Below are 19,940 nucleotides of genomic sequence, written 5' to 3'. Positions count from 1 at the left end.
GATCTGTTAGGGGCAGGAGGCTGACAGTGGCACCTGGACCCATCCCAGGTGCATGAATTGGCCTTTTGGAGCCCACTCCCTATGGTGGGATACCTTGCTCAGCCTTGATACAGAGGGGAGGGACTTGGTCCACCTCAGCTTGTTATGTCAGACTTTGTTGACTCCCTAAGGAAGGCTTTACCCCTTCTGAGAATTGGATAGGGGTTGGAAGGGGTAGAGGTAAGGGATGGGAGGAGGGGAGGGACGGGAAACTGGGGTTGGAATGTAAAATGAAAAATAAAAAATTTAAATTAAAAAAAAAAAGCAGACAGGGCAAGGCCAGGGGCTCTCTGTAAGGGAAGAGAGAATAGTGAGAATGGCAAGAGAGAAGTGAGAATGGCAGGTTATAAGGAGCCTCAGTAGCTGGGGGAAGCCCTGAGCTGTGGTAGGCCTAAGGGAGTTTATGGCCGGGAGGAGGTGAGAAAGGCCAGGGTGCTAGCTAGCTAGGTACTTTTGAACAGGACCTGGGGGAGCCTAGAGGCCTGCCTGTACTTAGATGTCAACTGAGAGCCATATGTACCTTCTGCCAGAGGCAAGGGAAGGGACTCCCTTTGGCAAGTGTGAACTCATTTCAAAAGTTCCTGAGGAATGTTGTCGTTTATTTGACAACCAAAAATCCCTCTGTAGTCCAGCTTGAGCTGAGGCAAGACTGTCCTTTCTGGACATTGTCACTTCCTGAGACTTAACAAATATGAAATGCTCTGTTGTCTAAGTAGAGGGTGTAAAGTGAATGCCAGTTGTCATGTGTTTTCAGAGCGAGGACTTGCTCAGCAGTGCAGAATGAACATGTGGCATGGGACCTGAAGGGGATATTTTGTAGAGGTCAGAATATGGGCAGAGTGCATGGGTAAGCACATTAAAAAAAGAACTTGTGCAAGAGAGGTCAGGGAAGGCTTTCTAGGCTGGGAGAGTATTATATGGCCACAGGGTGGAGGGCTATAGAAAGCTCTCCAAGGAAGTTTTGCTGAGACAGACGTCAGAGCTATCAAAACCATCTGGGATATGGTTGTGCTTTGCCCCAGATGGGTGACATTAGAAGGAAAGGGAAGAGGTGAGGAGAAAGGGAGATAACATGGATATGAAAATGTTTGGATACTCAGTGGGGAAGACAGAGAAATGTGGCTCTGATCACCATTGTCCAGGGTAACTGAGGGTTGCTTGAAGATAGAGACTGGAGTATAAATTTGTGTGTAACCACAAGCCACGTGACTAACAGCCCACTGGGCACCAATTTGAAGCTTTATTGAGCATTTCGTTAGTCAGCTTCCGATCACTAGTCAAATGCCTGTTATGACTTGGGTCAGAGTTTCCTAAGTTTAGTCCCATGATCACTTAGTCCCATTGCCTTTGGTTTTGTGAGTCAGAAAGCAAGACCAGGAGTGTTTGGTGGAGAAACTGTTTTCCTAGGGCATCTGAGAAATAGAAAAACAAGAAGTGTCATATATCCCTTTTGGTGGCACACCCTAGCCCTCTAGCCTCCTTTGACCTGGCTGTACTATTTTCTATTAGTACCAAGCTGAGGACCAAACTTTAAATACAAAAACGATTGGGCAATGCCTAAGACATAAACTAAAGCAGCAGTTCAGCAGAGAAAACCAAACTAAAACAAAACAAAATAACAACAAAAACATCCAAACAAAACCAATGTCTGCCTTCAAATACTGACATCCAGTTCCTCAGTATATGGTCCTATTTGACACTGAAAATGTGTCCCAAAGGCAGCCAGTTTAGATTCCCGTCACCATTGCCTTCTAACCCTTGGTTTCCTTTGCCTGGATTTTCTAGAAACCTTCCAGCTGGTCTGTGTGAATGCTGTCACCTACCTGCAGAGGATTCTCCACAAAGCAGCCTGGGTGAGTCTTTTAAAATATGTCTGACAATGTTGTCCTCTGACTTCCTGCCTCATTCAGAATGTAACCAAAGCCCTAACAAGGGTCTTGTGGTCGGGCATGATCCCTCCATTGTTGCCTCTGACTTCATCTGTTGCTGCCCATCTTATTCATACCTTGCTGGCTACCCTGGCCAAGTGCTGTTACTCACTACTGCTGGGCCTGTCTCACCCAGGGCCTTTGCACATTCTTTAATTGACTGGGTCCCTTTCTTTACAATATCTTTTGATTTAAGACTTAACCTCCTTACATTTTTTTTTTGCCATGTGCCATCTTGTTCCAATTTCCTGTTTTAATATTACAGTTCTTGAGATCTGTAATTCTGCCTTTAGGATCTTCTGGTATCCAGACCATTTTTTATATCTGCTGTCAGTGCCTGCTCCAGCCTGGAAGTTCTGTGAGAGCAAGGGAGGTTCGTGTCAGTATTTCCATTATGGCGTATAGTGTGGGCCAAGCATGCAAGAAATATTTGCTCCACGAATGCAATGGATTCATTTAGAGACTTCTTTCTGATTGGACTTGTGATTTCCCGAGATCAGCTGTTGGCAATTATCTTTATATTCAGATAGTGCCTTTGCTCAGTCTGTGTTGGCTAGTGAATGGAATCTGAAGTTTGATTCTACGTAAGTTGCAGAACATTTCCTTACTAAAAAGATCATTTAAGAAATGTTAGAGGAGTGGGCTGAAGAGATGGCTCAGAGGTTAAGAGCACTGACTGTTCTTCCAGAGGTTCTGAGTTCAATTCCCAGCAACCACATGTTGGCTCACAACCATCTACAGTGAGATCTGATGCCCTCTTCTGACATACAGGCAGAACAGTGTATACATAATAAATCTTATTTTTTTTTTAAAGACAAGTTAGAGGAGACATGATATGGTGTCGCATACCTGTAATCTCAGTCCTTAGGAAATGGAGGCGGGAGGATAAGAAGTTTAAGGTCATCCTAGACTACATAGCAAGATTGAGGCCAGTCTGGGTTATAAGAGACCATGATTAAAAGAAAAGAAAAAAAGAAAGGAAAAGAAAAAAAGGGAAAAAATGATAGATCTGGGCCAGCCTGAGATACATAATGATAGTGTCTCAAAAGAAAAAAGTTAAAAAGAAAAATGGGAATACAAACAACTTATATTGGGGAAGGAGAGAGAGTAGGAGAATAATTTGGTTCAGTTAGCTGAACTTCCACTATGAAAGCTAGAATCCACGCAGCAGTTTGGCATCTCTTTCATCATTATTATGATTATTAATTGGATGCTCCTTCAAAATTTGGACTTTAAGCTTGCAGCTGATGCTTTAGGAGATTATGCTATCCAGGGTGCAGAAATTGCTGGGGCTGACTGTAACTATTCATGGCCAATTAAGGAGCAGCATTGGCAAGAAACTGGGGGCGGATGCAGTTGTGCATTGTGGGAGTTCTTGTCGCTGTGGTTCATGTGTTGGGAATTAGCTGGCCAGGTTTCCTTCTGCAGCAGGGACGTGGATTTGCCTACCTGGAGGCACTTTTATAAATGAAACTAATAAACAACCTTCAGGGATTTAACTTTGTGTGGAGAGAAAAGGGAGAACAAAGTCAAGAAATCACTTTTATTTGCGAAGCCTTGCTTGAGAGGCCTTCAAAAGGCTGCTTTTGTTTAATTTGGTATCAGTTTTCTTTCTTCCCAGGGGATGGAGATGGCTTTTGAAAGAATGCATGCAGAAAATCAGGCTGTAGGAGGCAGAAATGAATTTTGGAATATTTCCAAAGTATAGAATTCCCCAGAGAAGTAGAACTATAGTCCTGTCACAAAAGGGAGTGTCAATCACAGAGTTTGCCTGCTGTCTCATTCCTGACACAACTGGTGGCCAGTTGTGATGGCTTATAATTTTTATGTAGAGTTTTTAAAAGGATTTCAGATGGAAGGGAAATAACACACACACACACACACACACACACACACACACACACACACACACACACACAGACAGACACACGGGTGGGGCAGAGGTGTGGGTGAGGGGGAATGATAAACAGTGGCTGGATATGCCTTTTCTTAATTTTAGAGTTAAACCAATTTTTAGATGTTTTGAATTTTCCTAGTTCTGGAAATCCTGTGCAGCTCTTGTTTTCAGATGCAGTGACTAGGGGTTGGGGCAGGGGTGGGGCGCTGCAGAGGATAGTTCAAATGAAATTCAGTCCTGGAGAACGAGACTGCACATTTGTGCAGCCAGGGGCTCCTCAGTCAAGTACATGAGGCCTGTTGGAAGGATCTTTATGTTTGACAGCGCCTGTTCCAAGTCTCCCTGAAAACTCCTGAAGAGTATTAAGTGTTGAGTTCTGCAATCAAATGACACATCAGGCATTTCCCTTCTTACACACCTTGTCCTTGCACTCATTTCCGTCTGTCCCTTTTAAAGATGACATCTCCCTTTGTGTACAAAGTGGAAGTTGAAATATTTCTCTTGTGACCTCAGTGATTAGATGCAGTAAATCAGACTCACTGGACTCTGGAAGTCTTTCTTTGTGTGTCTTTCATGACATCACAGGAGTCTGGGAATGAGTCCTCCATGCTCAACAGATGCCATAAAATATTCACCTCCAAAAGGTTTTGTCTTTTTCCTTGATTAGAAAAATACATGGATATAATTTGTTTTTGTTTTTTGGAGGGGTTGGTTTTTTGAGACAGGGTTTCTCTGTGTAGCTTTGGAGCCTGTCCTGGAACTTGCTTTGTAGACGAGGCTGGCCTTGAATTCAGAGATCCACTTATCTCTGCCTCCCAAGTTCTGGGATTAAAGGCATGTGCCACCAGTGCCTGGATGATTCCCCCACCCACCCAATGCCTTCTATGTTTTTGATGAGTGCCTTAACTTAAGAAAAAACTGTGGCTTGGGCTGAAAGGTGGCTCAGTGGAAAAAAGCACACATTGTACTTTCTGAGAATCCCCATGTAATTCCAAGTGAGCAACCACCTTGGGTGGGATGCAAGTGCCTGTAATTCTCCTTCCAAGGGATCCAGTGCCCTTTCTGACCTCTGCAGGCACTGCAACACATGTATAAGCCTGCTTAGAGACCCACAGATGCATACATAATTAGACATGAAGTGAAATAAAATCTTGCAGAAAGTCTGGCTCTACGTTATTTCTAAATTCGCAGTGGTCACTTTGGCTGATACAGGCATCAAGAAAGAGTCTTCCCCTCTTTGTCTCTCCTCTGTTGTTATCTGGTGTTTGTTGTTATCTCTTCCTGAGATTGGGCAGAGAAGGGGATAAAGATAGAACACTCAGAAACCTCAGTCTTATTTGTATTCAGTACCCATCTTACTTGTTCGTTTTTCCTCCCAACTGTCCTTTTCTCCCTTTAGCCATGTTCTTTTCCCATTCTGTATTCATTGTTCATCTCTGAGCCACCTACAAGGCAGTAAGCAAGGACCTTTCTCATGGAGTCAGCACCAAATGGTAGGTGTGTGTATTTGAAAGACATTAATGCCAGGTGAATTCTATCAGGGGTGGGTCTTGCATCACAGTCTGGAGGGCCCCAGTTAAAGCTTTGGGGAAACAATATCTCAACGAGTACATGAAGAATGAATAAAGTTAGTTGTATGAATCCTGCCTGTGTTCAGATTTGTATGTGACTAAGAATATAAGAAAATCCACACTGTAGAGGTCAAATTTTCTGTTGGGGTTGTATTTCTGAACTTAATGCAAATTTGAGCACCTGAATTTGAAGTGTGACTGTCAAAATATGGTGGGGTGTTTCCATTTACCAGTTTACATGGTGCCACCTTGTGGCCACTGAACATGTGGGGGATTAGTGTTTCCTAATCCTCGCCAGCAGGAAAACTGCAGTGGTTGAAGAACTTTAACATGTTGAGGGGACGTCTGCTGATTCAAAGGAATGTGGAACCATGATTTCTGGTTCACATCACACATGACCAACCTATGGAGAATGTGAGAGCAGAAGGTCCAGGCCCATTTGATGGCATCAAAGGTGGTTTCAGATAGTTGCATAGTACACACGGGTAGGAGTCCATGAGAGAGGGATGAAGTTACATGAGGGCTCTGGGCCAGGCCAGCAAAGACAAATGAGAATAGTGAACTTTTAGGGTTTATTTATTTGAACAGACTATTGCACTGTGTGGATTTTAGCTTTTTTTGTCATTCACCCTTAATTTCTATCATATGTGTTTATGAGCATAAGGTTTTGTGATGTCACGGTGCTTGTGGGGTGATTTCTGTTGTTTTTGTTTCGAGGGGCCTATTAACCCATTTTGGAAGAGAAAATAAAATACATAGTGTATCCAGGAAAGAGGTTGGGTAGAAGTTCAGCCTAGACTTGGGCTGTAAGGCTGCAGGGTAATTTGATTGGGGATCGACCTTGGAGGTCTGTGGTAAAACCAGTTGTGTGAAATACAGGTTAGACAAAGTTCAGCCAATTTCTTTATCACGGGACTTTGAGGGCCCTGAAAGTGCTGATGCATTTAAAGTGTGCAGGATAACACTACTCGGAACTCAGTTCTAGAAATAGTCCTTACAGGTGGGCTGAATGCATCCTCAGCAATGTGATCCCTTATGTATCGCCACAGTAAGCTGCATAACAAGCACCCAGGAAACATCAGGGGAAGGCAATAAAGTAAGCATCTCTGGAAAGTCAGCTGGAGAGCTGGCTCAGTGGTGAAGAGCACATACTTACTGCTCTGGCAGAAGACTAGAGTTCAGTTTCTGGCCCTGGTATTCGGCAGCTCGCAACCGTCCATATCCCTAGCCCCAGTGTATCTGATGTCTATGGCTCCCACAGGCACTTACATGCACATATCCACATGGACACACACGTGCACACACATAGTTAAATACAAAATTTTTTAAAAAAATCATTACAAAATTTTAAAAAATTATCTTGGCATGATGGTGTATGCCTTTAGTTCCAGCACTCGGGAGGCAGAGGCAGGTGGATCCCTGAGTTTGAGGCCAACCTGGGCTACAGAGCAAGTTCCAGGACAGCCAGGGCAATGCAGAGAAACCCTGCTTCAAAAAACTAAAAGCCTAATTGGACTTATTTATTTTATTTGGAGTATGAGTATTCTGCTACTATGTATGTTATCTGTATGTTGACCATGTGCCTGCTGGTGCCCATAGGGATCAGAAAATGGGGTTGAATCTCCTTGAACTGTAACTGTAGATGGTTCCAGTTGTTGCTGTATTTGAGTCACCATGTAGGTGCTGGGAACCAAACCCTATAGGTCCTCCTACGAAAAGAACAGTAAATGCTCTTAACTGCTGAACATCTCTTCAGCCCTGAAAATATTTTCAAAAAAATGTTTTTAAATGTCCCCATTTTAGAAGATTAAAGGTTCACCCGTGCTTCCTCTGGGCTTAGCTGACTTCAGGTGAGAGCTGTGTCTGTGGCCCAACGATTAAATATGCAACTCTACAGACCTCCACTGGGTTGACCGATGTGCCTTGTGACTCGGCTGTCTGTTGGTGATGTAGCATGGTTTTAGCTGTTAGACTGGGGTGATTTGTCTCTGCAGTGTGTGTCTTTAATCCTTGAGCTTACTAGATCTAGCATGTTTGCTTAGGTATAATACAGGAGCACGAACGGAGGGGAACGAACTTGCTGTGTAAGGACTGCTTTGCTTGCATCTTATTTGCTAATATCCTATTGTTCAAAGGCAGATGTGGTCTATGACAGGAAAAAGGCCCTTGAAGGTTACATGGCAGAGGCCATGGGTATAGAAAAGAAGAGTTTAGTTTGTTCGGTAGCCAGATCACCCTAGACCCAGTGTGGGACCTGCTGGATGAGGTCACAGTCAACTGAGTGAGGAATGAGGTCAGACTTTTTTCTCTGCCACGACCACAGATTGTACTTTTAATTCTGGTAAGCAGCCTTACAAATAGACCATGTCTGGGCCATGTCAAGGAAGAAACAGTTTAATTGGTTCTGTAAAGGGTTTTTGTTGTCTTCGTGTGGGGTGTGGGATCACCCCACTCCGGGCTGAAGGGATTGTAGATACCATCTTGTTATGGTTGCATCATGTCAGAAGGAAATGAGAAAACAGAGAAGATAATTGGCCATTGTAATGCTAAACAGCCAGCTCCAGGCAGAGCTGGCTCACCCTCAGATCCCCTCTCAAGCCATTTGGGCTCTAATGACCTCAGAGAAGTTTCTTGGAGGGTGGAAGGACAAAAATTAAAATGTGTTTGCAGTCCATATGAAAGAGCAAATCATATTCCCTCTACAGGGACCTTAATGTAAAGGACTTTTAAAGAAGGACAATTAGAGAGTAGCCATGGTGCGTTTGTCTCTGGAAAGCAAAGCTTGCAGAAGGGTGGCTGCCCATCTTTGGGAATCTAGTTTGTTTTCCCGTTTTTCTCTCCTATCCTTTCCTGTCCCCGCCCTTCTCAAATATCTGCTGCATGAGAAGTCAGCATAGGACTTCCGAGAAGAATCTGCCTTCTAGCTCCTACTTTGTCAAATGAAATTGTAAAGGTACATCTAGCCTTCTGGAATAGCGGGGCATCAGCAGTTAATTTAGCTGACAGTTGAGAGGAACAATTTGAGCTGAATAAGTAAAATTTGGGGAATGAAATCCTACCTACTTAAACACAATCTATTAAACTATTTTTGTGATAGAAATGCTTTTGAAGTGTTAGATTTTTAAAATTTTATTTAACAGATAATAATGGGAAATATTTAGCCTCCCCTCCCCATACACACATATCTTTTTTTTTATTTTTGGTGGTTCAATAGAACCCAGACTCTTTCTCATACTAGGCAAGTGTTACACCACTGAGCTATATGCTAACCATTACTTTTATTTTTATGCTATTTGTTTATTTTTTTTAAAAAAGCACAGGTCTGTCTTGTTGTGTAGTGGAGGCTGTCCTTGAACTGTCCCACCAGTGCTGGAGTAAAGGTGTGAGCCTGGCAGCATTGTTCTTTTAGTTCTTAGGTTTTGAGCCAAGCAACAACAAAGCCCTGTGCTTGTAAAGAGCCAGTGAGTGTGAGAATTCATATCAAGGGGCTGCCCTTTGCTTAGGACTGCTTGAGTGTGTGGGGTCACTTGCCATTTCAGAGGCTCTAGGTAGAATCATGCCTTACATTGTTTGATTTCATTCTCATTGTTTATGCTTCTTGCTGGTTCTTTTTCTGCTGTGGTTTGGGGGCTGTTTAACACAGTTTTGTTCATTAGATCTATTCCATGCCTCTTTCATGCTCCCAAGCTGTGTTGTCATCTGGCATCTGGGTAGGTTTGCAGTAAGCACTGGCGAAAGTTGGAGTGGAGGAAAAGCCAGGGTATCTCTTTCTTTCTTTCTTTCTTTCTTTCTTTCTTTCTTTCTTTCTTTCTTTCTTTCTTTCTTTCTCTCCTCTCAGTACCCATAGGAATAGCTGGGTCAATCAATGCCTGGTTTTCCCCCTCACCTGTTGGAAGCCTCTGCTGTTGTCATCAGGTTGTTTTAGCCCCTGGACTCTAATAACATCATACCAGGTGGTTGTCAAAGCCATTCCTCTCTCCCTCTTTCCCCATTGCTGACTATTGTGCCCAGATCTGTTTGAAGCTTGAATTGCACTGGTAGCCTGGAGGTTGCCTTTTTGTTTTACTTATATTTTTACAACATTTTTCTCCCTGTGCTCATTTGTTTCTTGCAGTCCACTGTGAGGATGACATCCAAATGCTTAGTCTATTTTATTGATCGAAAAGATGGAAATTCCATTAAATGATCGAGAATGACAGTTTAAGATTCTGGGGTCTGGTTCTAGCCAAACCACTCATGGTTTGTGGGATTCAACCTGTTTCTTAACCTTTGTGGGGATTGCTTTTTCACCTGAACAGCGAATGTGGCTGTGCTGTCTCAGTTTGGATTTCCGGGGATATGGACTGTAAACTGGAGGTGATGAAACAGAGCTTTACTCTGTGGTGCTCCAGATATCCAGCCTGTGGAGAGAAGGGTGGGTTCGGGATGGAGCTCAGGGAGAAGCTGAGCTGAGATTCAGGCTTTGAAGAAGGCAGTTCCAAAGCAGGTGAGGACAGCAGTATTCAATGACAGTAATTGTTTGAGGTATTTTATCATGGGGGAACAATCAAGGGCTTTGTCTCAAGAGGCTTTGAGTCTTCTGCCTGCCTCCCTCAAGCAGCTTGGGAATTACTGTTTGGTCCTGAGGTGGAGTCTCTTCACTAGACCACAGTGACTATAGCACATCTCTAGTCCCTAAGATTCTTAAGGTTAATTTAGTGTTGAATTTCCCACAAATCCTTCCAGTGCCCTTCTGTTACGCTAAATCTTTCTGCCAAAAGCTGCCTGAGCCCCACCGCCACATGTGCGCTTTATGCCAGCCGCCTGCCCTAGTTAGGCCCAAATGAATACACAGAAACTTGTATTAGGTTCAAAGCTGCTTGGCCAATGACTAGGAGTCTCATCTGTTAGCTCAGTCTTAACTATCATAAATCTATATATGTTATAAGACCTATCTTATCGGACGCCTTATGGCATCCATCCTTGCTGGTGGATCACATTGTGCCACTGGAGCAGGAGCGGAGGGGAAAAGAGGCATACTTCCTGTTTCCTCGCTTATATATGAATCTCCTTGCCATGTCACTTCCTGCCTGGATCGTCACTTCTCTACTACACCCTTCATTTCTTGAACTCCTGTTATGTAACCCGGGTGCTAACTGTGCATTATTGCATCATTTCTTAGACTCCTGAAAGGGCCGAGATTTCTGTTTTATGACCAGCCAGAGGTCTTGCCAGGTTAAGTGACCTGCTCCAGGTTACTCTTGCAATAACTGATTGAGAAATCCTCCCCTGGGGCCCAACAGCCTCACCATCAGCCAGACTTTTTAACTAGATATTCGAACAACTTAAACGGCAGTAGGGGAAACCTCCTGAAAATATCTCCAGCAAAGTTGTAGGTGTTGTTTTGGTAGAAACATTTCCTCTGTTGCCATAAAAATCTTCCCCCAAATGGCTTTGTGAGAGCAAAGCTGTGCAGGCTCTGCTGGTGTTTGTGAAGGGAGCCGTATGGCTCAGCCACAACACAAATGATTTGTTTTGCTGGCCGTGTTGGCAAAGTGATTTGATTCTGGATTCCCCAGAGAGGAAAAAAAAATATCTAAATACATAAGTTTCTTCATAATTAGATATTTAAAGAAAAGCCAAGAGGAAGAATTGAAAATGGAAGTCCAGGTACATTTTTTGTTCTGTGAATGCTACTGGGTGGATGTGTGTGTGCACAGGGGGAGAATTCACTCCTCCCTCTTGTGTGTTCAGCTCTCTGTTCTTCATCAGGAATGAATAGGAAAATCAGCTACAGCCCCTCAAGCAAAGTGATGTTTGAATAGGTGCTCACCCTTTATTTTGGAGAATAGAAAAAAGCCAGCTGCTGCTATGTCCTGTCTAGATAAAAGCAATGCCTCATTTTCTGTTGGAGCCATGGTTTTTCAGGTTAGCTAAAGATGCTGTTGAGAAGTCATCTCTGGAGGTGTAAGGGTCAAGGGCTCATTCCTAACTTATTCTAAGAACCCACGTTACTGTGATGAATTAGGGTTGACTTTGGTTGTTCTTAATAGCTAAGTATGAAGTAGCGGTTGCTTGAAAACAACAGATGTTCATGGTGAGGAAATTTTTAGTAAAAGTACACCATGATTTTGTAGTATGGTCTAGAGCCCAGGTCCCCATCCTCTGTCCTGTCTACTTGAATGCAGATTACATTTCTTCTTTGTTGCATTGTCTACTTGGGCCACTTTACCTTAGCTGTTAGGCTATTTATCCTGTGACCATTTTAAGGGAATAGTGTTTGAAGACCCTATTATGGTGAATATCAATCTGGAGGAGTTCATCAGCAGGAAGAGAAAGTGTTTGTGAGTCATTCATTGATGTGAGAAAACGTAGCCTTTTATCAAATCTATAGATGAGCCACATGGTTCTTGTGGCCTTGTTTGGATCATGGACCGCATCTAAGGTCAGTTGTGGGTTGACAGATGGTTCTGCTGATTTGGATTGGGCATCGGATGTAGCTTGGCTGAGTGCTGGCTGGTGTGGGATGAGGTGATTTTTCTCCATGCAGTTTTTCCTCGTCCAGTAGGCCAGCCTAGACTTTCATGGTGATTGCATGGTCTGAGAAAAAGGTCAAGGCTCAGAATGAACATAGCCAACTTTTGCTGGCATCTACATTAGAGTCCCTGATTCTATAAGACCAAGAAGGACAATGTAAGTCTAATTCCCAAACTAGGAAAGAGCATTTTAAGCCCCTTAGCAGCACATAGTAGGAATGAAGACTTTGTTCATAGGAATACTTCTTTTGTCTTACTCTGCTAAATTGTTTCATTTGAATGTACTATGTAATGTCAGAATATGCTCATAAAATTTTGACAGTTATGATAGCCAACAGGAAGCCTTTTTGTAGGTTTTTCTTGTGTCTTCAGTCATCTCTCATAGATAATTGTTTAAGAAGTCATATAAAGGGTACCTGTGGCCATTACTCAGAAAGCTAACACTAGCAATGGCATTAGCTATGTGCTGCATGTAGTTCTCAACTGCCTCAAGAGGATGCTACATTTATAATGCCATTCTTAGATGATGAAATTAAGGTGGTGATATGCCAGAGGTTTTTACTCAGGCAACAGGTTCTGCTATCCTGTCTCACTCTCATGCTGAATAACTTCTTTGGGTGTGAGTACAGGTCATATAAATCATGCAGGGAATAAAAGGCCAGTTTGGCAGACTTGAGAGTGGAAGGAAGCAGTAGTTTAGACTTTTGAAATTAACTTTGGACTTCTTGCACATAAATTGCCCTGACAATTTACAGACCTGTTCCTTGCAGGTACATGTGACATTCAAAAGTAATCATACCGTATTATCTTGTCTTTAAGGGATAACTGGGCTCTGGGCATCTTGAAGGTTACAGTTGCATTCAGCATTAATGTTAGTGTTAACCATTGTTCTTCACAATTACTTAAGGGTCTGTTGTCTTTTTTTGTTTTCAGGGAGCCCTGGATAAGTTCTAGGGAGCTGATAACTAATGGGACTAAGGGATCAAGTTGCTTATGGAGTAGGATTGGCCTACAGTGAGTGGACATGGCTTTGGTTGAACCTCTCAGGTCCCTGGTCCATGTCACCATACAGTGTTGCCCTTCTGCTCTTCATTATTTTAGTCAAAATGCCTATTAAATGTAGTGGGGTGAACAAGGCACAAAGCATTAATCTGAAGTGATTTTCTCCATGCATTTTATGACTCATTTTAGGTGGTTATATTAGGGTACATGCACAAATAGAGGAATTTCCTTAGAGATTAACAATAATAAAGAAACATCACATGAAGAAAATGATAAAAGAGGAAATAGGGATTTGTGTCTTATTCAAGCTTAATTTTTAAAAATCCTTCATGTAACATGGCTTTAATTTAAATTTGCTGTGCTGAAGTTCACGAAAACAGTATCCATTGCTTTGACAAAATACCTGAGAGTAATAAACTTAAAAAAGGGAAGGCTTCTTTCAGCTTATGGTTTGGGCCCTGAGTTAGTAATGGTAATGGTGGCCAGGCAGCTGATGGGTGGAGGAAGAGTGTAGGTATAATATCCTGTCTGGCTAGCCAGCTCCCATTTAACCACATAAAGACTTATTTTTAAGTGTAAATGCTTGACCAATAACTTAGGCTTGTTACTAATTAGCTCTTAAAACTTAAATTGACCCATATTTCTTATCTAAGTTCTATCACATGGCTTGGTTCCTATCTTGCTTCTCCCTGTACCTCCTGGCAACTGCTCCCTTCTTTATCCAAGAGAACTCTCTCCCTGTCTGCAAGTCTTGCCTAACCTTTTTGTGCCTAGCTATTGCTTTATTAGACCAATGCGAGCAATGTTCTTCACAGTGTACAAAAAGATTGTCCCACAACAGGAGAGAACACAGAGGTGGGAAGAGAGCCTAATAAGGTCAGAGACAGGATATGTTCTTCAAGGGAAAACCTCCACTGATTTATTCTTCTAACAAGGCCCCACCTTCTATGACTAGCCTATGCAGGTATGATGAACTCATTGATAGCAATTGATTGATGTGATTAACAACCTCAAGTTCTAGTCACATCTTAATTGTACCAGTAGTTGGAGAACAAGCCTTGGACACAAGAGCCTTAGGGGGATATTTTATATGGAATCCACAAACTTGTCAAGTGGGTAAGGAATGGTGGGTCTCCTTCCATTTATTGGTGCTGGGGTTTGAAAATAGAGCTTTAACATCCTTGATAACCAGGTAGGCTTCCAGTGGAGGGATTGAGACACCAATGCAGCCAGGAAACCTTCAATACACAGTTAGTACTGCTTGCAAGATGTGCTGGGGTAAAGGTGGCACAGAAATTGTGAGAATGAACCAATGACCTGTTCAAACTGAGAACAATGCCACAAGAAGGAGCCCATGCCAGACACTGCCTGGAAGGTCAGGAACCATAGTCTGGGTATCCCAGAGACAAAGGATAGAACCAAACATGATCAACAAAAAAGGTCATTGAAATGATTCCTAATGATACTCGGCTATACTCTTAGGCAGGAGCCTAGCATAATCATCATCAAAGAGGCTTAATCGAGCAACTGATGGGAGCAGATACAGAGACCAACAGCCAAACATTAGGTGCAGCTCAGGGAATCCTGAAGAAGAGGACAAGGAAGGATTGTACAAGCCAGAGGGGTCATGGCACCACAACAAAACGACCGACAGAATCAGCTAACCACGGTCTACAGGGTCTCAGAGACTCAACTGACAATCATGGGTCTGATCTAGGTCCTCTGCATATATGTTAATGGTTGTGTAGCTTAATGTTCCTGTGGGACTCCAACAGTGGCAACAGGGGCTCTCTCTCTGACTCTTTTGCTTGCTTTTGGGACCCTTTTCCTTCTACTGGATTGCTTTGTCCAACCTTAGTATGAGGGCATGTGTCTAGTCTTATAAATTGACATACCAGGTTTGGTTGATATCTCTGGGAGGCCTGACGGGAAAGGAGTAGTGGATCTGGAGGAGAGGGGATTTGGGGGGGGTTGGAGGAGAGAGTGAGGGGAAACCATAGTTGAGATGTAATATATGAGACAAGAATAAATTTTAAAAAACTAAGAAAGTAGGGCATTAAACTTGATGGTGAAGCTCCTGCCACAGAGCTTCATCCCCAGCCTGTAGCATTTTGAATCTTAGTAAGGGAAAGAATAGAATTATAATACAGAATTCAGGATAGTACCTTTGGTTTACTTATTCCAGGATGGAGGGTTGTCATGCTCCTTATTTGTCTGATTACTTTATTAAACAAAACAGAAAAGGGTTTTCTTTACATGTTCACTTGAGCCGTGAAGAAGTCCCTTATGCTTGTGTTCCAATTCATCGACAGGAGGCAGTTAGGAGGTAATTACTCTCTAGGTAATTTATTTATAAAATGCTAGTAAATTTTTGGTAATATTCATTTCCATTGAATTCTTGTTACATGGCATATGTCTTCATGATAAGTCTCTGGAGTAGCTATCTTTATCTCCAGAGAGATAGACAAAGCAAGTCACAAAGCTGCCATTTCAGTCATACCCTATAGGGATCCTTGAAGTACTTTCCATGTGACAGCCATTTGGAGTAAATTTTAATTCTGTTGTCAGTCAATGTTTCTCATTGCTTATTAACCACAAATAAATGTATTTAAATAGGAAGACTTGCGTCATGGTGTTAAAAAAAAAAGAAGTGAAAGCAAGTCATGCTATTCAGTGTGAAGTGGATGCTGCTGTGTATCAAAACCCAGTTCTGGAATGAAGGGAGAGGGGAAGGGAGGGAAAGTGATAGGGGATCTTGAAACTATTTGATATCAGATAAGAGTGTTTGGTCCAACTTCCTGGAAAGGGTTTTCTGGGCTTTCCACACTGAATCTGTAAACCACTTAACATTGCTTTGAGGTTCAACAGTAGTAGTGACTCTCGTACTTTGGAAATAACATGTCTAACACATGAGATATGTTGTCTTCAGAATTGTCTTAGGGACAGTAAACCCTCGGGGTGTTGAGGGCATACAGGTCTGTGTCTTCAGCCAGCCAGGGCAGGCAAGATGGTACACGAACTATCAGCCTTAAAGCCACACATGGCTTTGCAGCTGCCTTAGCAAACACTTCTGGGTCTTCTTGTGGAGAATTGTGGGTGTGTTTTACTTAAATTACATCTGAGAAGGTGTGGTCACTCTTGAATGTTAATCCAGACTACTTTGACTGTAGTTTTATGTCAATCTTGATTGATCAGCAGCACATAACTGTTAGGTGATGCATTAGAGCACGTATAGACACCCTGGGAATAGCACCTCTTTGGTTCAAAGTTGATAATCTCTGCATATATGGTAGCTGTGGTTAATACAGGATTATTCTAAACTGACTATGCTGAAAAGGGAAACTATCGTTTCATGTGCCATCTTAAGGTAAATGCTGTGATTTAGCTTGTTTTCATGTGATGGGAAGGAGTTTCCTATAAGTGTCTAGGTTTCAGTAAGAACAACTTGTGCGTAAAATTAAGACTCATCCATGTGAACAGTGAATTAATCCTCATTGAAGGTTTTACTGATTGATCACAAAATTTCTTTTGTATGTGTGTGTGTGTGTGTGTGTGTGTAATTCTTTTTTTTTTTGTAATAGAGTTTCATATGTCCTATGCTTGCCTTAAAACATACTATGTAGTCAAAGATGACCTTGAGCTTCTGATCTTCTCATTGCCAGATCCAGTGTTACCTCACCTGGTTTATACATACATGGATGTTGAAACCAGGGCTTTGTATATGCTAATCAAGCAGTCTAACAACTAGGATACACCCCCAACCCCTTATGCTTTTATGGAATCCTTTATATTATGCAGATCATCCAATTTCTGTGATTAATATGAACTCATATTCAGATGATTCTGTAGGCAGTAAGTCATCTATTCATGGGGTTTCTAGGAATGGGGAGTTCTCAGCTTGACAGAGGTTTAACAGGTTAAAGATGGTGAATAAAACTGACTTCATCCTTGCTTAGTACTCCTGTTTCCAAGATAAGGTTATAGGTAGATATTCAATATCAGTATTCTATATTGTAGTGGTAAGCAGGTAGCAAGATATAAAGTATGGCTTGCATGTCTGTTTAAAAGAGTCCCACTATCTGTTTAGTATGCTTGTGAGCATCAGGAAGCTTTTGCTAGGTCTGAGGTCTGCGAAGGATCTCATGGTTGGGAAAAGAAGGTGGTCATATTCCAAGAAGATACATTGACGGTGTATATATGCTAAAGCTGTCACAGGCTCCATATCACAATGGGCTGCTGTTCCTCTATATTGTGGAAGTGAGGTATGCAAGCTATAGCATTGTTTGGTGGTACATTCCATATCACTTGCCTTTTGAGGGATTATGGCCATGTCAATTCTCTTAACAATGTTGATGTGTTTGGTTTACAGGTGGCTTATAGTGTCTGTTATGCCAGGCCTACGTTTTGGATCAGAACTAGTTGGCAATGTGTCCTGCTTTGGACATGAGGTGGGAGCTGTTTTAAGTAATCAGGACATCATGGGCACAGACATAATGTATATATTCTTTAGAGTATAATTGTGCCTGGTACAGTGCCAGCAAATAGTGGACACAGCAAATTCACATTGAAAAAATTATCCAACTGATGTTTGGGAGAACTTAATTTTTTTAAAGAGAAAACACACACTCTCTTTCTTCTCTCTCTCTCTCTCTCTCTCTCTCTCTCTCTCTCTCTCTCTGTGTGTGTGTGTGTGTGTGTGTGTGTGTGTGTGTGTGTGTGTGTGTGGTTTAAAAAAAACTGGGAACTAGGGAGATGGCTCAGCAATTAAGAGAGTATACTCCTCTTGCAGAGGACCAAGCTGAGTTCTCAAACCATGTCAGATAGACTGTAACTACAGCTCCAAGGGGATTGGATGCCTTTGGTCTCCGCAGGCACTTGAGCTCATATATATATATATATATATATATATATATATATATATATATATATAGACACATGTGCATATACGTAATTTAAAAATAACAAAAATAGATAGAAACCATTTTAGCTCTTAGAAGTGAGCAAACAGAATTATTATTATGAGTTAATGACAAATTTCTTTTAACATTTATTTGTATATATGTATATGTGCATATCTGCACATATGTGTGCAGGACAACTTATACGTTCATCATATAAGTTCCAGGGATTGAGTTCCGGTCATTTGTGAGATGCTTGCAGGCTTGGTGGCAAACTGAGCCTAGCCACTGAGCCATCTTGTCACTCCAGGATGATTTCTTATAATAACGTTTTGCTAATAGAAAAAAAAATAGTGCTGTTTTCAAGACCATGATGGAGATGACTTGTTTGTTTGTTTGTTTGTTTGTTTGTTTGTTTTCTCTTTTATCTGTATGGGAGGATAAACTACAAGGTTTTCAGTATAGAGGAGCTGTGTGAATGACAGTTTGCTTTCACTCTTTAGGTGTTGATGATTACAATATACTAGGAAATCAGATTCGTTCTCTTGGGAAATCACTAATGTGGCAACTTGAAATAGCATGTAAAGAATTTCCGGTAGTAGGCAGTCTTCAGATGGTTTGCAGGAGAGAGAGGCCTCTGAGCTGAGTTCGAACAACAGGCCAGGTCTATGTTAGTAAGTGTTTAAACACTTGAGTGGGAAAAGCAACTACTGTCTTTCTATTATATACTGTGTGTCAGCCCATGGCTATACATGTTCATTAATGTTAATATTAATTTTTTCTAAGATATGCCTTAGTAGCTTGGCATGATGAGGAGGCCTATAATCTTAGTATTCAGGAGGCAAGGACAGGAAAATAAAAATAAATTCCAGGGAAACTTGGTCTGTAAAGTAAGCATCTGTCTTTTAAAAAATGCTGGGCTGTGGTGGCCCACGCCTTTAATCCCAGCCTCAGGAGCCAGCCTGGTCTACAGAGCAAGTTCCAGGACAGGCTCCAAAGCTACATAGAGAAACCCTGTCTTGAAACCTTCCCCACAAAATGCATATTTTTATTTGAAATATCTTAAATTTTAGCTAAATTGCTATTGGCAGTTTATATTAATAAGGAAACTCAAATTGGTAAGTTTTGCAATCAATCCAAAGTCATACAAACAACTTGTACTTCATCAACTAGAGTTTGAAGCTGGGCTTATTTAATTTGAAAGCTGGAGTTCTTTTCTGTAGGTCCCTGTATTTGCTTATGATTGTATTCTATGTTTAGCAGTTATCTTAAGTGGTCCATGGCTTGACCAAGAGTTCTAGTTTTGCAGGGAAGTCAGGTTGAGTGGTAGACTCAAGGTTGAGACATTGGCTAGCATGCTTGGACTTGCCAGAGAAGTGGTAGTGGAAGAATACACTGTTGGATATCTGGTGCTCAGAATGCAGTTCCTGGCCCATTATCTGCATCCTCTAAGAGATTATTAGAAATGCAGGGCTTCAGACCTCACCAGAAGCCCCACCAGTCATAGACCACACTCTTGTTTTACAGTGTTCCCCAGTGATTATTATGCAGCTTGCAGCTGAAGATGCTTTTGTTTAAACTGCTGTGATTTTAAGGTACCACCATGAATACCTGTGTGGCTGAGCTGATTCATGGGTGTAGTGTGCCAGACCATAGCACTGAGTGGCAGTGAAGCGTCCCATTTTAGAGAGCACTTACTATATACTAGACAGTTTACTGTGTATTTTTCATTGAGTTTCTTAGTATTCTTTCTAGTGATCCCTTGAAATAGATAGTTTTTGTCTCTATTGTAGAAATGAGAACATTGAACAGTAGAAGAATCCTATCTATTGAAAGTTAAATCTCTTTGATTTTAACCAAGGTTCATCTAATTCTAGTTCAATGCTCAGAACTTACACATTTGTGCTATATGGGCTTATCTTTAAGCTGTGAGCTGTTGATTGCCAGTGTGTGGCAGGCGATAGCAAAATTTGAATTCCAGCACAAAGCATTGCCAATCCAAAAGTCATGTTCTGAGAAACAAACATTATTTTAGTGATTCGAATGAAGAAATAAGAATCAACTCCAACCTTCTGAATAGCACCCAGCAT

The 19,940-nt window shown here is 41.8% G+C and overlaps 1 protein-coding gene across 1 annotated transcript in view; it reads left to right on the top strand.

Moving 5' to 3' along the window:
• Positions 1-1,361: 1,361 nt before the first annotated feature.
• The window catches only part of Plcb4 (phospholipase C beta 4), a 304,729-nt gene continuing 286,150 nt past the window's right edge, over positions 1,362-19,940 (top strand). The window contains exon 1 of the mRNA XM_035446711.1: positions 1,362-1,892. The gene's annotated coding sequence lies outside the window, so the exon portion shown is untranslated. The remainder of the gene's footprint in view (positions 1,893-19,940) is intronic.

The sequence above is a fragment of the Cricetulus griseus genome, chromosome 6 (genome assembly GCF_003668045.3).
Source record: "Cricetulus griseus strain 17A/GY chromosome 6, alternate assembly CriGri-PICRH-1.0, whole genome shotgun sequence".
NCBI classification, from domain to species: domain Eukaryota; kingdom Metazoa; phylum Chordata; class Mammalia; order Rodentia; family Cricetidae; genus Cricetulus; species Cricetulus griseus.
This window is presented reverse-complemented; position numbering and strand designations above follow the sequence as displayed.